At 36.5% G+C, this 23,161-nt stretch overlaps 1 protein-coding gene across 1 annotated transcript in view; it reads right to left on the bottom strand.

The window, feature by feature from the left end:
* Positions 1-20,604, bottom strand: part of LOC145664938 (uncharacterized) — a 60,796-nt gene extending 40,192 nt beyond the window's left edge. The window contains exon 1 of the mRNA XM_081732052.1: positions 20,460-20,604. The gene's annotated coding sequence lies outside the window, so the exon portion shown is untranslated. The remainder of the gene's footprint in view (positions 1-20,459) is intronic.
* Positions 20,605-23,161: the final 2,557 nt, after the last annotated feature.

Here is a 23,161-nt window from a genome sequence, read left to right as displayed (position 1 = left end):
CTATTTTGTGCTGAAATGAAAATAATAAAGAGACAAGTCTACTGAGACTTGGTTTTTGCTTTTTGAAGTTTCTTAATTTTTTGCATTGAAGCATTCAAGACACACAGTGGAATTACCTTCACAGCTAGTGCAGTATGTGGAAGCACGTATGGCAATTCTCGAACTGTCGGGTTTGCCTTTTCCCGCTTCATGGCTTCGTAACAGGATTTTACGTTTCAACTTTTTACTACCATTTTTTTTATATATTTATTTACAAGTATTTACCTGATTCTGATAAAGCACCACAGTAGCACCGGTTATTACCAGCTTCTCCAACAATGCTACTGCAATCTCCGGACAAAAACACAAAAGAACTAACACTCGTTTTCTGTAATAAAGTTGCTCTTTGTGAATATATGCAGTTTGAAAAATAACCGCGAGACGACTACTCCAACTCTGAAAAGTAATGCCATCATGCAGGTATTAAATCAAACTACCTAATCTTCAAATCAGAAAGATTTGATAAAATTATTGTGCGCCACCGGTGGCACCGCGCTTCTGGTACACCCCGCATAAAAAAAATTGCGACAGCTAACGCCGTGCAGTTAGGCCACCCAATAGACACCTTCTTATCCCATAATCGTGTCAAGTAAAGAGACCCCCTCTCTCTCCTCCTTTCTTCCCTCCCATACTAAAATTAACTAACAACATGAGCGCAATTCCAATTTCAAACTACACATGTATTAGCTTCGATAAAATGAAATAACAAAATGAAATGAAACGAAACAAGATTCATAAGTTGACGTAGGGAGAAACAGAAACAGACATAATGGAAAGTTGAAATCAATGCATGGCTATTACACAGAGATTCAAAAATGAGAGAGAGAGAGAGAGAGAGAGAAGAAGAAGAAAGAGAAAAGGGAGAACAGATAAAACTGTGGAATTTAAACGTAGTATGGAAACAACCTAATATTATGAAGTTCTGTTTCAAGAAATCCAACAGTAATATAGAAATAACGTTTTGTTCACATAGTTTTTCAGAAATATTCGAATATATAGAGGATGGTTTAAACATTCATTATGTAACTTTTATAATGAATAGCATACTCAATTTCCAGTAGAACTCTATAACTCCGAGACACATCCAGGATAATGTCAAAAGTTTAACACACTTGCTTTGTTTCCGCGTGGTTCGATTGCAAATTCGGTAGTGTTCATTGGACATACTGATTCGAAACCACATTCTAATATACCCAGTAAATAGTGTTGGTCATTTTCTCCATTTCAGACTATTAATGCCAACTGAACAAACAAACAAACAAACAAACAAACAAAAAAAAAAGAAAATTGAAGAGGGCTATTTTACTGCTAAATTTCTATCAGAAATACTCTATATTAAAAGTCCAAACTGTATCTTAATGAAAAGTTACAAATGTTCGAAATCAAAAGTTTATGTTCCTCTTAGATGTAGCATGTTTCAAATTTCAACGTGAATAAAACACATTGAATTATAGGATGGAAACAAATTTTGTGTCGAACTAGTATAAATAAAATTCTGTTTTCAAATAATTCTAGTCTTTTCCGAAGATTTATCTGTTCCGAACATCCAGCATTGATTTCATCTCTTCCAGATATAACGTAATTTGCACAGATAGAATGAACACGTTAAGAGCTCAAACGGATCATTGTGTCCGTCGGATGATGCAGACCACCACTGGGTCGAGGATTTAAATCCGTAGTGACCCGGTAATACGACTGAGACTCGGTAACCCAGAGGATAAAAAAAGAGATTTTACTTATTTCCTTGCGTTTAAACAATATTTCTGTCAGAGGGGACCAGGACTGGAGATGTTATTCCTAGAGCACGAAAAACACGACTCCGAAGTTCCCAGTTAATTAGATTATCCAGACCGGGTATATCGCGCTCTTGCTCCGTTTTAGCTTTGGAACATGAAGTGCGTGTGTGCGTGAGAGAGAAAGAGGGGGGGGGGAGAAGTGAAAGATGCAACGACAGGATAGGGAAACGTCAAGAAAGAGAGAAAGGGCCGAATATAAATATGAAATACTTATCATTGCAGTGTATGATGTAGAACGCACACACTGTTTACTCAAATTATCGCCAGTGATGCTTTGTAAGTTCTCCACCAGAAGATAAATCTCTGTTTGCAGGCATTATTTTATGCGAAAAAATCATACCCTTTGGTAGTCTAGCACGCTACCACTACACCACCGATTGCTGTAGCCAAACTCTGTTTTACAAATGGTGTAGTGTTTCTTTCTGAGAATGATAACACAAAAAGTGTATACTGCAGATCAATGATGTCTTTGGAATGTCCTGATAATTCCCTTGCCCTTTTCCAGCCAACATTCGCAAATCGTTTCTATCATAATACAGGTGTTTACTTCAACATTCTTATGTATTGCTTGTCCAGTATAAGAAGTCGATTCTTCGCAATCACTTTGTAAAATAATTAACTTTGGGCTGAACAGGGTTTGAACCTATGTGAGATAGCTTTAGTAGTTATAAAGCCATTACGTTACCACTACACTATCGGGTCACCTGAATTTACAAACACAAACATTACGTGCTGATAACTCCAAAACTGAAAAACTAAAATCCCTGATGCAGAAAAACTAAAATCAAATTTGAATTCAGGAGTGAAAATCCTTTCAGAATCACTACTTTGTTATTCAGAAATAGAACTTTATTTTTTGTAGAACAGTGTTATTATAGGAAGAATATTTACATCGCTTAGTTATATTTTATACGGTTTACCCAACATTGTTAGGGTCGTCAAGTCTAGGAGGCTTAGGTGGGCAGGTCATGTAGCTAGAATGGAAGAAAGTAGAAACGCTTTCAAAGTCTTGACTGGAAGACCCATCGGAAAACGACCATTAGGAAGACCTAGGCGCAGATGGGAGGATAATATTAAGATGGATCTCGCAGAAATAGGAATACAAAGTAGAAACTGGATCCAATTAGCTAAGGATAGAAGTCAGTGGAGAGCTTTTGTGAACGCGGCACTGAACCTACGGGTTCCATAGGCCATAGAGTTAGTTAGTTAGTTAGTTAGTTAGTTATGAAGAAAGATAAATGTTTGCATTAAAGAAAATCAAGAAGGTTGTCCATGAAATTAGATGGGCCAAGAGGATGCTTCGTTTTTCTTCTATGAATAGAATAAAAGGTTAGATCCCTGCTAAATTTTTGTCATATTCACGGAATCATATCACGTAAGATTCATTAATCTGCAATTCTTGCCATTAAAACTGCAGTCAGTATATTTCAGCATCAACTTATCTCATCATTTTCTTTCAGGTAAAAACATACAGAGATAAAACTGAATAGGCCCTATTTCCATTTTTTTTTTCCTAAAATGAAATCAGTTAAGTTGAAATGAGATTACAAAAATTCAACATGTGTTTGCAGGAGCGTCATTTCAAATTTGCCTGGGAAGGGGGAATGGGATCCCCCACCAATATACGAGTTTCACACGTTTTCAGTGTATTAGTAGGCATTCGATTAAAATATATGTAATTCTGAAACTCAGGTGGGAAGTTGACCCTCCCCCCCTATGCTTTCCTGTATTGTACGTAGTCCCTCGAAACAAATTCTTAAATAAGCCACTGTGTATGAGTGTACTTGGCGTTACATAATCTGTCATTTAGTATTTACCATCGCCTACGTATGTATGTAGATTGTTTATACATTCAAATCCTTTCTAACGTTATGTTAAGCACTGCGTAACCTAGTTCTCAGGAACTGATGCGTTGTCTTACGAAAGATGAGTTAGTCACGGCGGATTTCGAAGGCTTTGAATCAAGGCTTTTCTTAGCTTTTAGTACACACTGTGGAAGTGACGAACGTATACATGTTTATAGTACGTCATTGGGATAGACAATGTTGTCATTTATGTGGTGTAAGAAAATAGTACGATGACCGTTTTACTTGTAAAGAAATGTTGTAACGGAAGCAGGATTTTGTTCTAAGGATTGAGTTTAACTCTGTCCTGTAATCTTTATGTCAATCATTTGATAAAAAAATGAAATGAAATCTTTAGTTTGAGTCCTACGTTTACATTCTTACGGCTAAGGGAGACGGATGATTAAGGCAAGTGAATGATGATGGAATAATTAGTGGATTGAAAATGTGGGAGGAAACGGGAGTACCCTGAGAAAACTCATGGACACGATGTTGTCCACCACAAACTTATTTAACCGGAGATCGTTCGTTGTCCACCACAAGTTTACGTGGCCCGGGATAGTTGTCCAGCACAAACTTACTTCTCCGGGGATCGTTTTCCACAACAAACTTCCTTAGCCGCGAAACGAACCATGGTCCTCACGTAACAGAGCGACCACTGAGCCATTGTGCCCCCCCTAATCATTTAATAAGAAGTTGATTTTTAATTCATTCAGTCGCGAGAGATGATTGAGCTGAAAAAAATGATATGGGTCAATGTAAATCTCATGCGTAGTTTTTGAGAAAATCAACAAAAATGAAGTTTTTGTAAAGATAAAAATTGATGCTGTACGATATCCATGCCATCTAAGAAGATAAAACTGAAATTGAAGTATATCTTCATTAAACTATTCATTATGATTATAAGACGATGATACACAGAATGGTTGATGAGTTACACCCCAAAAATTATGATTAACTCAAACTTTTTAAAATTTTTGTTTAAGTATAATGTTGTTCAAAGATAAGACATATGAATTGATAAATCACATCGAGCTGAACAAAATTACATACTTGAAGGTAATTTCTCACGTCCAATTTTCGAGAAAATCGACTGAAACGAATTTTTATAACGTTTAGAAGTTGGTCGTTTATTGTCAATTTGATACAGTTGATGATTTTTATTCTGCTAGAATACCTTGATTTATTATTTACGTCTGTGCTGTAGATGGAAATATCCACTGTATAATAGCAGATTGTGTGTATTGTTGTTTGTCTTTCCTTAACAGTGCTATAGATTGTCATAATAGTGATACACATACAAATAACTGTGACACAAATAGTCCTAACAGTGACACACATACTAATAACATTGACACAGATGGCCCTAACAGCGATACACATACTAATAACAGTGACGTATATAGTCCTATCACTAACACAATACTGTTAAGAATGACACATAGTCCTAACAGTGACACACATATTAATAACAGCGACACAGATAGTCCTAACAGTGAAACCTATACTAATAACAGTGATACACAGTCCTAACAGTGACGCCATTACCCTAACAACGAAGCATGTACTACTTATAATCTTATGCACTACACTCCATAATAAACATTTCTATCTTGACATAGCAATTATGCATTTTAATGCAGTGCATCAGCTGTAGTACGTACAGTAGAACTTAATTATAACATCAAAGGAACCTAGTAAATAGTGTCGTTATACATGAGTGTGATTGTAATCAACATGTGATATCGAAGTATGAGGTACGGAATGATTAAATATTTGACCTATATTACAGCTATTACTTTTCTATACTGTCATTTATTTTATTGCGTTTTAATTAAACTGCAATATATACGTAATAATGTGTTGAAGATGCTCACCAAATTACAGCAGAGTACATAAATACGTAGATAATAGTATAGTAAGTAATCAGTCATCTATTTTCTATCCCAATGCACTCTCTAAATTACAGGTTTTTCCTCTCAATTTTCAATAAATCAATTATATAAATCAATAGTACACACACAATAATATACTAATGAGAAAAGTAAAACTCTACTTATATTGGTAATCGGTGGAGAGTAGCAAAATCTAACATGGCGCTGCTCACCCTTGATAACTTTGGTATTGTACATGGACAGAAAATAGAAACATCAAAATAGCAGAATGCCACAACTACGCGTGAAGTTATGGTTTGTTGTTAAGATTATCTCAGTGAAATAACCGTGCTTCAAATGGATTATAAATATCCTGAATTCAATTTGGATTTCCCATGTTTATGATTTGCTATAGATGGAATCTATTATGAGTGGATACATTTATTTTTTGTTCTGTTTTCAGTGCACATGCTATATGATACTTGTGAATAAATTCCAGAGACAAAGGGAAATTTTTATACAGAAACGAACATACGTGATTATATCCACTAAAAATCCTGTTATTTATAAACAACAAAAATACACTCAAGGTCACGATATCTGATGAAGGATTTGAGGCAAGGTTTGTAGTTTTAAAACCACTTTCGTTTGATCACATAGTCCGTGAAGCAGAAAACCGCAATATCCCGTCTTGGAAAGGAAACAGCAAAACCTATCTAGTGATAACAATAGACTTCGATTATCGAATCTTCTTTTTTTCAAGGAAGCAAGTTGATTCTGACAGGAAGTTCATTATCATTTCTTTTAAAAGTTTATTTAGTATGTGTTTCTCATGAGTTTAATTTACAGTACTTTATGAGTTAACTATTCATACTTTTATAACATCCAAGCTTGAAGCACGTAACCTCATTTATTTGTTTATTTATTTTTTGAGGGTGATTGCCAATTAGTATTTCACTGTCTTGCAATAGAATTCTCAAAAAAATATACAGGATATTCAGAATAACACCGACAAATTTTGGAAAATGATTTCTCACACGAAAACCCGAAGAAAAATTATAGACCAGTATGGGTGGATAAATGCGTCATTTCGGAGCAATAACTCACAGAAAATTTATCGGAATGATACAGATACGAGTCATATCTCGACACGGAATTATCGAATGAGGGTCAGAGAAAAATATTTTGATTTATGGATTTCATTAATTTGCCATTGGCAGTGGGTGTGGAGCGTTGGCAACGCAATTTATACACATAAATGGTTATGCAGTCAAGAAGAAATTAATTAGTTTTTCTATAAAAGAACGGTGATAAACCAAAAACTCTAAACTGTTACTAGTAAATCAAAAACTCTGAATTTTGAATGGTGGCAGGAAAGAGAGGGAGAGGGCAAATAAGACTATAATTAATGGGGACATCAAAACAAAAATCGTAAGTAAAGACGAAGCGCTTAAAGCATGGAGACTATGGAGCATGAATACTTCTCAGTTGATAATGACCTGCCAATAATGGCAGAATACCTATGATAATGATGAATACTTTCAATTTCAGGGAGGCAGCCCCAAATAATTCCACTGGAATAGGAATAAAATTAGCGAGAAGCTTTAGAAGTGTATAAACGAACAGTTATACGAGAACATCTTTCAGTCAAAGCTTTATCCAAGTTTTGCGGAGCTCCCTCGCGGCTAAGCGGTTAACATACGCACCTTTGGCGTAGAAGACCTGGGTTCGATTCCCAGCGGGAGCTCATGTGGTTCGGATTCCACGTTAAAAAGTAGGTCCCGTCTCATATAGCCTCGCTGCTGAAAGGGACGTTAACCTCAAAATGAACTCAACTCAACCAAGGTTTTGGGTGCGGCAGAGGGGAGATGAAACCATTAAGTTAGTTTAAAGTACATTACGGGTTTTAGAGAAAATATGGGGGGTATAATGGCTTAGTGGTAGATCGATTATCTCTTCTGCGTGCCCTGGTTTGATCTCTACCGGTGGACATCGTATCCGTGGGTTTTCTCGGAGTACTCGTTTCCCCCACATTCTCATTCCAATTCTTCCATTATCGTTCTCTTGCCTTAATCATCTGTCTCCCTTAGCCTGAAGGACATAATCATAGGACGTTTAACTGAAATATATTTAGAGGAAATTTATCGTTTGTTACAAGGGATGAGACACGAACCAAGGGAAAAAATACGGACTGTTGTATTTAGAGATGGATGTTTGATACGCAGGCGCGTTATGATCACCTCATTTCTGAGCATAGTACATGACACTACCTGCCGATTGGCAGGAAAAGACTTTTCCAGTAATCTTAGAATAGTTGTTATCTAGTCCCTGAGATACATTTTTGTATTATCAATGAACCATCTTCTGGGCCTGTTGAAATGTCACTTTCCCTCCATCTTTTTAATCATAACTTAAGCTGCGCCAATTTCCTATGTTGGCGAACGTCTCGATCTTGTCTAACGATTCGATAGCATGTACGAATATTATTCCCACTAACATAATCTAAGTTCCGTATTGGGTAGATTTCTCGGTTCATTTACTTGTCCACTGTTACACTAAACATTTGTTCTCAAAACGTTGTGTGAGGGACATAATGCCTCAGTTGTAGAGCGCTTATCTTTAGTGCGATGGGCCTCTAGTTCGATCCCAGGTCATCTGAAGTTCTGATGGACAATATCGTGTGCGTGGGTTTTCTCGGGGTTTTCCTGTTTTCTCCCATTTCCTCATTCCACCAATTTTTTCATAATCACCCTCTACTTTAGTCTGAAGGTCATAATTCTGGGAAGTTAAACTAGAAATTTGAAATTTTATTTAACACTGGAGTAGTCGCGTTGAGGACAATAGTCCTCCATACGGTTTGTTTTTTCACCATTTCAGTAAATTCTATTATTATTACAATTTATTATTTTAATAGGTTATAATAATATTTCATTTAAAAGTAGTTAAATAATCTATTGACATGAAATTCGTACACAATAAACGTTAACTGTATAAAAATTACAGTAAAATATATTAAATTTTAAATGGATGACTATTGTCCTCCATGCGACTAATGCCTTTCCAGTGGGCTACGCGACCACTGCAGTGTTTATTTTCTTTCGAAATTTAGTTCGTAAAACTCTTACCTTTTTAATCTACCACTCAGTGTTTATACTTGTATAATACAACAGATAGAACCAAAAAAATTTTTATATGTGTATATTTAGTTCAATATAAACATTGTTTCGTTGTCTAATATCCATTATCGTCTTCTGATTCTACTTTAAAAATTCAAGCAATTTGTTTTCCGTTATTGTTACTAATCATTATCATCGGTAATCTGCCATTATTATTGGCAGGTTACTTGCTGCAACTGAGAAGCTTCCATGCTCCACGGTCTTTCGCTGACCTCTTTTTTCGTCGTCACGTACGATTTTTCTGTTTTGATATCGTCCATAATTGTGGCCTCATTCCTCCTCTCTCTCTTTTACCTGCCACCATACCCTCTAGCACGTCCCTCATGATACAGTTCCTTCTTAGCCAATGTCCCAACCAGTTTCTCTTCCTCTTCTTAATAATATCTAAAATTGCTGTTTCCTCTTCTACCATTTCTAACATCCTCTCATACGTTTTCCACTCGACCTAGCTAATTCTTTCCATTTTTCTCCACACCCATATTTCGAAAGCTTAGAGTCTTTTTCCATTATTTTTACGTGTTATTGTTACTAGTTTTTGTCCCATGCCTTCGGTCAACTGTACTTTCATAAAAGTTTTAAATTACAAATTGCGTGCACGTGACCGTTATTTATTGGCATCAGGGGGGCAGTACAGGTAGCGATCCCTAGTAACGCGACTGTTAACTATTAGGAATTACTGTTATCGACATTATTGACATGTTTTGTTTTTATAATGTACTACCATGAGCAAAATAAATGACGCGTCTCTTTATTTTGAAGTTTTTTGAAAATATCTCAGTTTTCTTTACATGTTCGAAATTTCGGAAGGTTTCCCCAGCAGGACAGGTTAATAACAAACCCGTTTTTAATATTTGTGTTAGATATTAGCTTAAAATAAAGAAATTAGAAGCAAAAAACATTAAATCGACAGAAATCTCGAGAATTACCAACTCTGCTAAAGTGGGAAATTTTCAAGAACACGAGGGAATTCTGCATTTCAACACGAAGCAGCGACATCTATGTCATTGAGAGAAATGTGGATTAAATCTACAAACTAAACTTTTAACGAATATTTCTAGTATGTCTTATTATATGCATTATCTGCAAACTCCAAATATATGAATATATGCTAAGTATTAACATAAAGATAGAGCAAATAGTGGAAATTATCTATGGAAAAGGACGAATTGGTAGGACGATCGTAATGAAATATCGTCTTTACCGGAACAGGCTCAGTTCACGTAAGAAGCAAATAGCTCAGTTAGTTAAAGCAACGAGTCTGTATGCTGAAGGTATCGGGTTCGATCCCATTGAAATGCCGTTGTAATTTTTATCACTACACTACGGTTATTTTATTTATTTTTTTATGTGGGAAAGAATCAAATTGTAACGTATGTGTAAAACTCATGACGATACCAAAAAAAGAAAAAATGCCGTTGTCGCACTTGCATTAGCGTCCCTAATTTTGTTTGCAAACAGTTTCGTAATTATTTCCCCTGTGCTCACTGCTCCGCATATGCTCGCTGGCGCATAACGAATGTTTCCCAGTAAATGTTAATTCTAATTTGGAGAATTTTATAAAGTTTCACAATATTTCTCACTAGATAGTCTTCTATCTACGTGTTTGGATATTTTGATAACAGATGTCCCTATTAAATGTTTAATTTTCCCTAGATCAGGGCTGTCCAAATGGCGGCCCGCCAAACCATTTCCTGCGGCCCACAAAGCTTTCATGATTTACGATTGTTATAACTGATAATATTTTAATTTATATTCATTCATTCATTTAATGTTTCCACTCTTCTTTCGGAATAAGGCATCCATTTAGCGCTTCTATACAACAAAAAGGAGCAGGCATCCAAGACAACACTGGAGTCAGTAATGTAACCGTTGCTGAAAGGGGCGATTACTTCAATGAACGAATTTATATTTGATCTAGCTTTTTAAATCAGACCCTTTCTTCCTCGAACTTTGCCTAGAAGCCATAGCGCGCAAGAAATACACCACTTCTTGTGATAAACACAATTTAGCATACTTTCCAAGCTGCAATCGTCTGACATTAGATTTTGAAAAGGAAGCGTTTAATTTTTCTGAGTTCTGTAGAAACATCGAGAGTATCATGAATGGATTTAATGCGAGATTCTCAGATTTTGACAAATTAAAAAAACTGCATAGCATTATTTACTAATGCATTGACAATAAACATCGAAGAACAAGCTCCAAACTTACAGCTCGAACTTTGTGACTTTCAATCTGACCCATTGTTTCAGACAAGAACAAAGAAAGGAGTAGATTTTTCAGACTACTCTCTAACAAACGTTTCCCTAGCTTTTGTGTGTTGTGTTGGAAAATAGTGTCACTGTTTGGTAGTACTTATCTGTGCGAAAGTGCATTTTCCACCATGAAAATTGCAAAGAATCGCTCCAGAAGCTGCCTTGGAGATTCTTCTCTCTTACATCTGCGGGTTACATCTTTTACAAGAGGAATGGATGTAGATACCCCAGCCCTTGTAAACGCTGCTAGTCACCCTCATTAGTCACATTGAATAGGAATGTTAAATTTCAAATATATTTTTTATATTTTTCTTTTGTAGTGTAATAATAATAATAATAATAATAATAATAATAATAATAATAATAATTTATTATTATTATTATTATTATTATTATTATTATTATTATTATTATTATAATTATTATTAGCTGCGGCCCTCCACCTTACTAGTAAAGACAGTTATGGCCCTCAGGCTTATTATAATTGGACACCACTGCCCTAGATGTTTAATTACGGAAAAGTTTTACAATGTATTTGTATTGAATTGAAATTGTTTTGAATTTACTACATAAGGTAAGTAGACCCAAGGAGGAGAACTCAAGTAATTGATATTCTACGTAAAAGCAACCTATTGTAGAATGATGATGCTTCTTACCTTCAGCACATAATCTTTACGTTAGAGAGTCAGAGAGAGAAAAATCCTGTTTTTCCTCCTCTATGACCACCCATCTTAAACCTCTACATATCATTGTTCGTCTCACAAAATTTCGGTGCTCCAAAAACATTCAAATAATAATAATAATAATAATAATAATAATAATAATAATAATAATAATCCTGAATATGCCATCCTTACATAATGTAAGGATATCTTAGTTTCCTAGTTTAAATCTTAAATATCTTAGTTTAAAATGCTTTCTTTAGTACCGGTACTTATTTGAGCAACCATGTAGGAGGGGGTACGACTTTTTATTTTGCCCCTCTCATTTCAGTACCCTTCCAACAGAAAGTAATTTTTGATAAGCAGGACAGACAAAATGAATAAGAAATATATTTACAGCATCCTCTCCCCTTTCATGACTGGAATATCACGTAATATTTTTTATTCTACGAAAGATGGCCCTTTGCGGTTAGGGGTAGGTAACTAAAAAAATACCTAATATATAGCGCCCCTTGATTGTAATATTACCGCTTCTTTATTTGTACGAGGGAGCCCCTACACAATCAAGGGTGACAAAAAGAATAGGAAGAGTGTCTATTGATTCCAGTGGTGGATCCAGCACGAACTCCTGGGGGAGGGGAGGGGAAGTGAAACATTCTTTTGATGATGTGAAGCTGTCACAAATTACCACTTAACTAAACTAAACAATAGTGGGGGGAACCGGAACCCAGTCAGTTTAAATTGATGTAAAAGTTTAATTTTCGGCTTCATATTAAAGTTTTGGTTTCAAATGAGAATTTCAGTCCAAGTGGTAAATGATCAAATCTCGTGGGGCTCTTCAGTGTAGGCTAATACGGCCCCCTTATGAGAAAAAGCAAAATTATTAACATGTTTATAACTTTCGAATTTTTCGTCTATTTTAAAGAAATATTTTGCTTCGTATTAAAGTCTTGGCTTCAAATGACAATTTCAGTCCGTGTGGACAATGATCAAATCTCGGAGGGCTCTTCGGTGTAGGGGTTTCGGCTTTTTTATGGGACAAGATTCACGTAGTTGATATTGCAAAATTGTTTTATATATATAAGTGGAAACTTGCACCATTTGGTTAATTTTACCTCTTATGTTTTGCAGATTCATATTCTAAGCAATAGTTACTACGCAGAGCTAAAAGAAGGCAATTACTAGTTTCATTAAAATGAAATGTCTTTTATGAGAGAAATGAACAGGCACCCAAACGTTGGTTGAGTCGTACGGTTGAAACTCGTTAAGCTCACTTCAATTATTATTATTATTATTATTATTATTATTATTATTATTATTATTATTATTATTATTAAAGCTTTTTGCTCCTAATTTAGTTATTTTACTTTGTTATTTAACGAATATATTGAAAATTGTCAGAGACACGTATGCAGTAATTTATTTCGGGAGGGGTCCGACTTCAATATTAGGATAAATTATAATAAAATTTTAAAAGATAATCCCCAAAATTAGGCTAAATTTACAGAAAAGTTGGGGTTTCAGAGGGGGTCCGGACCCCCTGGACCCACCCCTAAATGCGTCCTTGTTTGTCAGTAACATTTCCTCATTTTGAAACCCTCAAAAACTTCGAATAGACTATATAAAGGAAAACGAGTTATTTTCGATAAAATATCACTTCAAGGAGACGCGACAGTTTTATTGCACATGGTGGTATCCAACGTTCACAAGGGCAAGAGTTCCTTCCCTTTTATTCTTTTGCTATTGTGCTGTATCGAAAGGTCAGGTTTGTAACATATTACTCCTACGAACAAGCATGACTGGCAGATAGGAATACTGAACACAACTCCAGAGAAATGCATGCTGAACTTAAGTTTATAGCTACGCTTTGGTGATTTGCCCTCAAGGTCAATCGAGTGGTAATTCAGTTCCGTCTCTGTTCTTAAGCCATGTTCGTATTACTTCGAACAGTTTTGATAATGAAAAGCATGCCTCTTAATATAACAGACTTCTTTCGCGTAAGAAATCGAAACTCAGTTGGTCAGAGCAACTAGTCTGTAAGAATTAGGTTGTTAGTTAGTTAGGAGCCCAGTACGAGTAAGGGTTTTTATTACTATTGTTTTTATCTTTTTTATGTGAGGAAAAATCAAATTGTGACATCGCGATATCAAATGTATTTGATTAGGTAGCTTTGTCTTAGCTAAACTTTAAACATCAGTAACTGTCGAAATTATTTCACTAACCGATCACTTACTGAACATTTCAAACACGTCAAACCAGTGGCATAACATGAAGGTTAACCTCTCCTCCGCAGTCTTTAGTTATGCGTCCGTACTTTCAAGGGCGGACTAAGGGCCGGGCGACTGCCCGGGGCGCCAGAGAAAGAGGGGCACCAAAACGAGCCTCAAAAAGTAAATTTATAATGTGCTTTCTACTGACGTTTTTGGTTTATATTCTTGTAAAGTAGTGGCAATTATATGATCTTTTTCCATTTCACTATGGAAGAAGAGAGTTTCATAGTACTAAGGGGGCTGTATCGAAAAATTGAGAGATGGCATGTAGAATAAAGAGTGCCGGGAATTAAGTATTGTTTGTTTGTTTGCTTGAGTTTAGCGTTCGACGGTTATGCCTTAATGGGCAAGGGAGATGTGGATACTAATTATAGTGGAATCCGAACCACTTTTATCGTTCAACAGTAATCCACCGGGAATTGGACCCGGTACCACAGAAGGCAGGCGTGCTAGCCACTAGACCAGGGGAGGTGGAGTTGGTATTGTTTATAGCGGGCCATATTCTTTGTTAAGTTTTCCTAGGTAAGGATTTCTTTTTGAAAATGGGTTTAAAACAGGGGCGTCATTTAGGGAGGGCAGGGAGGGGCATTTGCCCCCCCCTGAGTTTGAGATGTATATAGATTTTATCATTAGAATAGTAGTAAATCAGTGAAAAACGCGAAATTTTACTTATATCAAGAGGTCTTGCCCCCCACCCAAAGCAAAATCTGAAATGACGCTCCTGGTTTAAACTATTAAAAACACTATGATAAAATGTAAAATATAGGCTACTACTAGGGGAAGGGCGCCAAAAAGTCACTTTGCCCGTGTGAAAATTTGGCCTGCTCCGCCCCTGCGTACTTTCTGTATACTTTTTGTCCATGCAGCTTGTGCGGTCCCCACGCCACATTGTTGCGGGGGCGCTATTTACGCCTACCCTTCGAACGTAATTCAATAACGGTTTAAGAAATTCTACCATCAGCGTGGAAACGGGAATATATTTTTCTAATAGTCCCATAGAACTTTCACTCAGAACGCCAGTTGCAATTTTTCAGAGTGGGCTCTGGCTAAGTAGAAGGAAGATTTGTTTCCTAAGTAAGTTCCTTTCAGAAAGTTTGCGATTTCTTTAACAGTGATGTAAATAAATATACTCATCGTTATTAGCTCGACACCAAACCAATGATCGGCAAAAGTTATTCTGCCTAATTTTATAAGCGACTCAAGGGTGAAACACTTGTTAACGAAAGCAATGTTGTGTATATACTGCCTTGTTTCTGACAAGCTATAAAGTCTTTTGTAATCTTTAGACACTTTTCCTATTCTTTTTGTCACCCTTGGTTGTGTAGGGAAGCCTCGAACAAATAAAGAAGAGGTAATATTACAGTTAAGGGGCGCTATAAATATATTAGGTATTTCTTTTGTTACCTAACCATAACGGCCTTGGGTCGTCTTCAGTAGAATAAAAAATGCTACGTGATATTCCATTCACGAAGGAGGAAAGGATGCTCTAAATATATTTCTTATTCATTTTGTCTGCCCTGCTTCTCAGAAATTAGTATATACCTTCTGTTGGAGGGTGCTGAAAAGAGAGGAGGGGAAATAAAACGTCGTGCCCCCTCATACATTTTAAATTTTGTGACGTGGTTGCTCAAATTATTACTAAAGAAAGCACTATAAACTAAGATGTCTAAAGTTACAACATTATGTAATGGTGGCATATTCAGGAATAATAATAATAATAATAATAATAATAATAATAATAAATATGAATGTCTTTGGAGAGCCGAAATTATGTGACACGAATCATTATAGGTAGAGCTTTAAGATGAGTGGTCATAGGGGAGGAAAAACAGGATTTTTCTCTCTCTGACTCTCTAACGTTAAGATTATGTGCTGAAGGTAAGAAGCATCATCATTCTACAATAGGTTGCTTTTACGTAGAATATCTAATACTTGAGCTCTTCTCCTTCGGGCAACTTTGCTTATGTAGTAAATTCAAAACAATTTCAATTTAAGACAAATATTTATAGAGAAAATTAAACATTTAATAGGGAAATCTGTTATCAAAATATCCAAACACGTAGATAGAAGACTATGTAGTGAGAAATTGTGAAACTATAAAATTCTCCAAATTAGAATTAACATTTACTGGAAAACATTCGTTATGCATCAGTGAGCACAGGGGAAATAATTACGAATCTGTTTGCAAACAAAAATTAGAGACACTAATGCAAATGCGACGATATTTTATCTTTTTTTTTCTTTGGTATCGTCATGAGTTTTACACATATGTTACAATTTGATTCTTTCCCAAATAAAAAATAAATAAAATAACCTTAGTGATAAAAATTACAACAGTCCTTCACGGGATTCGAACCGTCTACCTTCGGTATACAAACTCGTTGCTTTATCTAACTGAGCTATTTGCTCTCTTACGTAAGTTGAACCTGTTCTACAGTAAAGACGATTTTTCATTACGATTGGGCTAACAATTCGTCTTTTTCCATAGGTAATTTCCACTATTTGCACTATCTATACGTTAATACTTAGCATAGATTCATATATTTGGAGTTCGCTGATAATGCATATAATAAGACATACTAGAAATATTTCGTTAAAATTTTCGTTTGTAGATCTAATCTACGCTTCTCTCACTGACATAGATGTCGCTGCTTCGTGTTGAACTGCAGAATTCCCTCGCGTTCTTGAAAATTTCCCACTTTAGCAGTTCTCGAGATTTCTGTCGATTTAATGTTTTTTGCTTCTAATTTCTTTATTTTAAGCTAATATCTAACACAAATATTAAAAACGGGTTTGTTATTAACCTGTCCTGCTGGGGAAACCTTCCGAGATTTCGAACATATAAAGAAAACTGAGATATTTTCAAAAAACTTCAAAATAAAGAGACGCGTCATTTATTTTGCTCATGGTAGTACGCTTTCAAGATATAATGAAACATATTTTTGTGTTTACTTTAAGGGCACTAGCCGAAATGTGGTAACAGCGCCAGGCTTCAAAGGTTGTAAGTAATTAAATATTTGACAACTCGATCAAACCTATAACAGAGATGCGAGTTTAAGACACGTTATATACGAGTTTGATGCATTTATGAATATCATATTAACTTGGTATAAAATCGCTTACCTTGTGAGGGATTAGATGGTCCCACTGAATGTTTAACGGAATGGATGAGGTATCGCAGTAATCGTTTCCTGTAACCAAGTTCAAATGTGGGGGCGCGCGATGCCTCAGTGGTAGAGCGTTCACCTCCGGTGCTTGGGGTCCCTGGTTTCGATCCCAGCTCGCGCCGTGTGGACTTTGTGGTGGACAAACACCGTGCTCGTGGGTTTTCTCGGAGTTCTCCCGTTTCCTCGTACTTTCTTCATTCCACCATTTCACTCATCTCTCATCATCACCGTCTCCTTTAGCCTAACCGGCATATCCGTGGGACATAAAACTTAAAGATTTCATTTTCATTTTCCAAGTTCAAATGAAATTGTGTCGAGGGAAGGAATTTGAGTATAGTGTGTGCACAAGCAAAACTATTATTATTATTATTATTATTATTATTATTATTATTATTATTATTATTATTATTATTTGCTCAAAGACCAAGTTCTAATTGTAACATTATTCAAGAAAAAGTCTTTCATCCTACTGGAGACAATGAAATACTGCAACATTCCTTATAGCATCTTGTTAGTTCCTACATAGGGTAATCTGGTCGCTATGATGGGAAAAAGTACAAAAATAAAGTTGAAGAAACTTACGTTGGCCCAGCGTAGTTAAAGAGTATGTTCGCCAACAACAATTTGTCATTTATCGAACATATGGCAGGCTTTACGTGGGCCAGTGTAGAAATGTAGCGCGGGTTAGAAATTGGTCATTGCAAAAATAAAGTTGAAAAGTAATTTAACCCAACGTAGCTTAAAGTGTATGATGGCCAACAAACAATTTATCGTCATTTATCCAACAATTTCGACCTCCCACTCCTAATCACAGTTTTAGTCCCCCCCCCTTCCCCGTAGATGTTTCTTTGTTGGTTGGTTTGGTTGGCAACTGCTCGCTCAAGCGGCCAATAACAACGTAGCATCACGTTGGCACTTGAGTAGGCTACCGTTTCCCATTGTTGGGTATACTATCTGGTTGCTCGAGGTTTAACTTATTAGGCAGTTCTCATTAGGTCACTAATTCCCTTTTCGTAGTTTCGTTGTTGCGTACGAGAAGTTTGTAATTCCATTGTAGGGAGTTTTTATCTACGGTAAATGCCATTCAGGACCGATTCTCTCTAATAATCTTTCCGTTTGTTAACTGTCAGATAAAGCTCTCAAACAAATGATTCTGAGATTACTATGTATTATTAGATGATGGTAGAACACATATTCACCACACGTGTCTTCTGTTAAGCTGTAGTGCGTGGCTATTCGAAGCGTTCGTAACGCGTTTTTTATGGAACGCTGACCATGTATTTAAATGTAGGTGGCTAATCACAATGCGCTGCGAACGCGAAAGCAATAAAAACGCACAGAGTACGTTGGCTCGAGTGTATTTGGTGCGTTTCGGAACAATACACGCCTGCTGTGTCGGAATCAGTAAAATATGTCCAAAGGAAGGAAAAGAAAAAGGAAAGACGTGTTGCCAGGCAAGGGGATTTTAGCAAAAAAAAAAAAAAAAAGCTTGGAAGATAGTTTGTGCAGAATATGGAAACTCTGGTATTATAAAGTATGTGGTGTATAACAAAAGAAATTTTACAAAAATACATGAAAAACCCCAAAAATTAGCTAATCACGGGAAAATCTATGAAACATAATGGAGTTATTTCTCGTTATTCGCATGAATAAGAATAAGGGTTTGGTAATAAGGCCTGGAAACCCTGTCTGGGTCAGAATATGATTTATAACTCTGGCGAAAGTTAAATTACTTAGTAGCCACCTAGGTCGCGTTCGCTGCGCGGGGTAAGGCATCGAAAACGCATCCTGAACTAGCCATACACTTAAAGGTCAGGAATTTACCAGAAGGTTGTAGGAATAGACCTTAGTAGTAAGTACTGTAACATACCTCTTTGGAGTCCCGGTGCAACAGGATATTTGGAGACGGCCAATCAGCGCGTCTTGATCCCCTTGCCAAAAACCATAAGAACAAGTCTCCTTGAATTAATTCATATAATGGTTAATGGGAACCATATATTAATGTATATGGTTCCTCCCCGATAAGTTCTGCGGGGCCGTCTCTTCTTGCTACATTTTCCTGCAGCAATGGTTGACTTTCTTCTGCAAACTATAAACGGGTAATACATTAAAAGAAAACTAGTCAGCCTATAAGACCTTACCTTTTCAACAATGAAATATTACGCGTAAAGTTTTGATAATTATTATTATGATATACGAGGAGCACTCAAAACATTCACATGTTCTGATTTTGCCATTTGTGATGCAATTACAGTACAGTCCTTAACTTGTCTAATTATGACTTTCACAAGTATTAACACGTCATAATAGAAATGTACGACTAATGAAGCTGAACGTGTGTGTGGTAATCAGTTGTTGCAATTTCAGAGATCGAGCAATGTGCAAACATCAAGTTCGTGTGCAAAGGGAAAATCTGTTTCAGAGACTTCGATGGTCTTAAAAGCAGTGTAGCAGCATCAAATGTTTGGCTCTTCCCAAAGCTAAGAAATGGGCCTTTTCCGTTTTGTCAACGCAGAAGAGATCAAAACGAACGCGACGGCTCAAATTCGGAAGAAACCAAAAGAAAACTTTCTTCGGTATTTTCATCAATCACAGGATCAAGTGTGTGTATATTCCGAAGGTACCAACTGCGAAGGCGATGAAGCATATGTGTACTTATGTTGTGACAATAAAGAGCTACAACAGAATTCGGGAGTTTTTTCTTTTTTTTTTTTTGACTGATCGTCGTACTTACTGTCAGTTTTACTGTCGTGTCAGTGACTTTTCCGATCCTGAACTCAAAGGCCTAGCCTGACTGTCTCCAAGACATTGCGTTACGGTTTGGACATTAGACGGGGGATCAAAACAGGTTTGCCACTTATGCGAAATTTTATAATGCACAGATCTTATGTACACAAAAATTAATAACAGGTCACGTAATTTAAGTATTCAGTAATAGGTTTTATGAGCTTCACACAGCGGGTGGGATGCGGCCCCGATACCTTGCACTACCGATTATTACGACTCTGTATCTTAGTAGATCTAAAATTGTTATATATTGTATTAGGTTATAAACTCAATGCCATATTTCCTGCGATCATTCATCCAGACTTGTGTTTATATATATTGGCTCAGGTCTATATTCTTACTTCGCGCTTTGTCATTCCATGAATGATTTTTCATGATTCCATAACGCAGTCATAGGATATATGTATAAAACTAAATTAGTGCGTTATTTGTGGAATTCAGTATTATTTGAAATATATATAAGTATTTATAAGTGCCATTAATGATTCGTTTAAAACAACAATAAGATTAGAATTGCTTTACAATACGTATTTAACAGAGGCATGCTAATATAGAACGGAAAACATACAGCTTTAAATGTATTCATACTTACCGTTGGATGTAGTGGGTAATAGGCTGGTAGCAGAGAACGTGATATGTCCTGTTTTTATGAGATCCTGCGATAGGATAAAAAATTACAGCTCGGTTTACCTAGACTAAGAAATGTAATAAATTTATGCTTCACTTGTCTTTGACGCTGACAAATATCATTCTTTCCGAAAAAATCTCGTAATTTAAGAAAGAAGTTTCAAATGAAGACAATATGTCATTAAAAAACAGACGGTCATACTGTGATGCATTTTTCCTTTCGTGTTGTTTGCGTAGATGGCTGCAATCAATTTTTCTGAATAAATGTTGCAGAGCAAATAGAACGTCGTTTGGTATTTTCTGGCGCCTAATTCTTCCCAAATATCACAATGTTTATTGTTAAATGTATCATTGTTCTCTCGTTATATGCTTCAGAAGAATTGATTGGTTGAAAGATTTCTTTCAGCTTTCTTTTAATCCGGAATTTCTTCAGTCTGTTGCTTAGCTGTTACTCAAGTGTAAATTTCCCCTTTTCAGTGATTGTAGTTCAGTTGGTCTTTGTCTAAAAACCTTAATCAACCTCAACCTCATGTCCTCATGACCTCTCAGCCTCAGTACACTTTCAACTCCTATATAGAAAGGTGATTTTTATTTTACAACTAGGAGGAAGTGTTCGTTCTCCACGCGCGAAGAATAAAGTGTTTATGCAAATATTTTGTCAAAGAAATGCATGAAATAGGTAACGATAACCAATGCCTTAGTGTTAGGTTTTGCCCCTATCGGTTCTCGAGCCAGCTGGCGTGAGACAATTCCTAGCACGAAAAGGTATGTAATCCGGTAGACAGACAGAAAGAGTACTTGGGTTGCCTACCTCACAGGCATTCCTATCAGTTCTCGAAGCAGCTGGCATGGCAATTCTTAAGCACGAAAAGTATGCGATCGGTCTGACAGAAAGAATAGTTGGGTTGCCTACCTCGGAGGCACCCCTATCGGCTCTCTAGCCGGCAGACATGCCAATTCCTACTACATGAAAGTATGCAACCCGGCCCACCTAAAGAGGCGTTCTGTAGCCTACCTCAAGGTAACCCTATCTGTTCTCGAGCCGGCTGACATGCCAATTCCTAGTACCTAAATGTATGCAACCTGACCGAAAGAAACAAATAGTTGGGTTGCCTGCTTTAGAGGCACTCATATCGGTTCTTGAGTCAGCTTGCCTAGTACGAAAAGGTGTGCAATTTTACCAACCGACAAGAAGCAGTTAGATTGCCTAGCTCACAGGCATTATGATTTGACTATATAACTTTGCATGTAAGTTTTGAACCTCAGTCTTCGGTTTGAAAATCGAAAAAAAAAAATGCTTGGTATGTTATTAAATCTGGTGAAAATCTATCTGTGCACAAAACTGAATACTTTCTATGCAAAAATCTGAGAGAAGACACACTATTTTATACATTAGTATTAGTGCAGAAGTCAACCTGACACACACACACACACACACACACACACACACACACACACACACACACACACACCCCTGTTTGTCTACCCTACAAAAGGTGTATGCACGCTGGGCCATAGGAAAACCGAGTATGCACTCATATCTACTTTACCAATGGAGCTATTTTCCTGATACGCTCCCAAAAGTTGCGCCAGCGATAAAGCTACATTTCCAGAGGCACCAGAATGCAGTATCTCGAACCTGACTGGGTACGTACAAGTGAGCACCCAAAACAACTGGGCATTTGCAAAAGGAGTAATTATAACAAACGAAGACACTAACAAACAAACAAAGATATTGTGTGTAAAATGTGTAAAATGCGAGTTCAGTGAGTAAATGTGAGCAATGCAATTAGAGCAATTCCTTTAAACACTAGTTAACTTTGTAGCAAATGAATCACATGGATATATGCTGTTGACTTTTTTGGGCCCTCCAATTTCTTTCCACATTTTCCTTTCCACCAATTATTTAATAATCATTCACTCTCATTAATCACCCGTCGATTATAAGCTATAGAGGATAACCAAGGGATATAAAACTAGAAATTTCATTTGATTTCAAATGGAATACTGCATTGATTCAATCCCCGAAGAAGTTAGTTTGTGGTGGACAACATCGTTTCCATGGGTTTTCTCGAAACTCTCCCATTTCCTTCCACATTCTCATTCTACTAATTATTCCATCGTCATTCCCTTGCCTTAACCATCGTTTCCCTTAACTTAACAAGGATATTTGTGGGACGTTAAACTGTAAGATTTAATTTCATTTTGAAATGGAATGGCGAGACTAAAGTAGGGTTATATCTGTTTGTTTTTCGATGAAGGTTAGGGTTTCTTTTCAGCACCGAGGCTGTAAGAGAGACTTATAAGTTAAGGTGGAATCCGAACCACTATAATAGTTCAGATTTTATTAATGCTTCCGTGAGACCATGTGACCAAAGAGGCACGTGCTAGCTATAAGGCCAGCGGGAGAACAATATTATATGCCTAAAGAAACATGAGACAAGATACATTATTCATACCAGGTAGGAGACCCGGGTTCGATTCCCGGTGGGATCTCATGTGGTTCGGATTCCATGTTAATCAGTAGTTCTTTCGTCTCATATAGCCTCGCTGCTGAAAAGGATGTTAAACTCAAAATCAACTTAACTCAAATATTCGTACCACCGAATTTAATATTTTTGTTATAACGTCGAAAATGAAGTACTAAACGGTAAGAATACTGCAAAA

Source organism: Thermobia domestica, chromosome 11 (genome assembly GCF_964235325.1).
Source record: "Thermobia domestica chromosome 11, izTheDome1.hap1.1, whole genome shotgun sequence".
Classification (NCBI taxonomy): domain Eukaryota; kingdom Metazoa; phylum Arthropoda; class Insecta; order Zygentoma; family Lepismatidae; genus Thermobia; species Thermobia domestica.
Note: the sequence above shows the minus strand (reverse complement) of the source record. Positions and strands in the feature narration are given on the sequence as shown.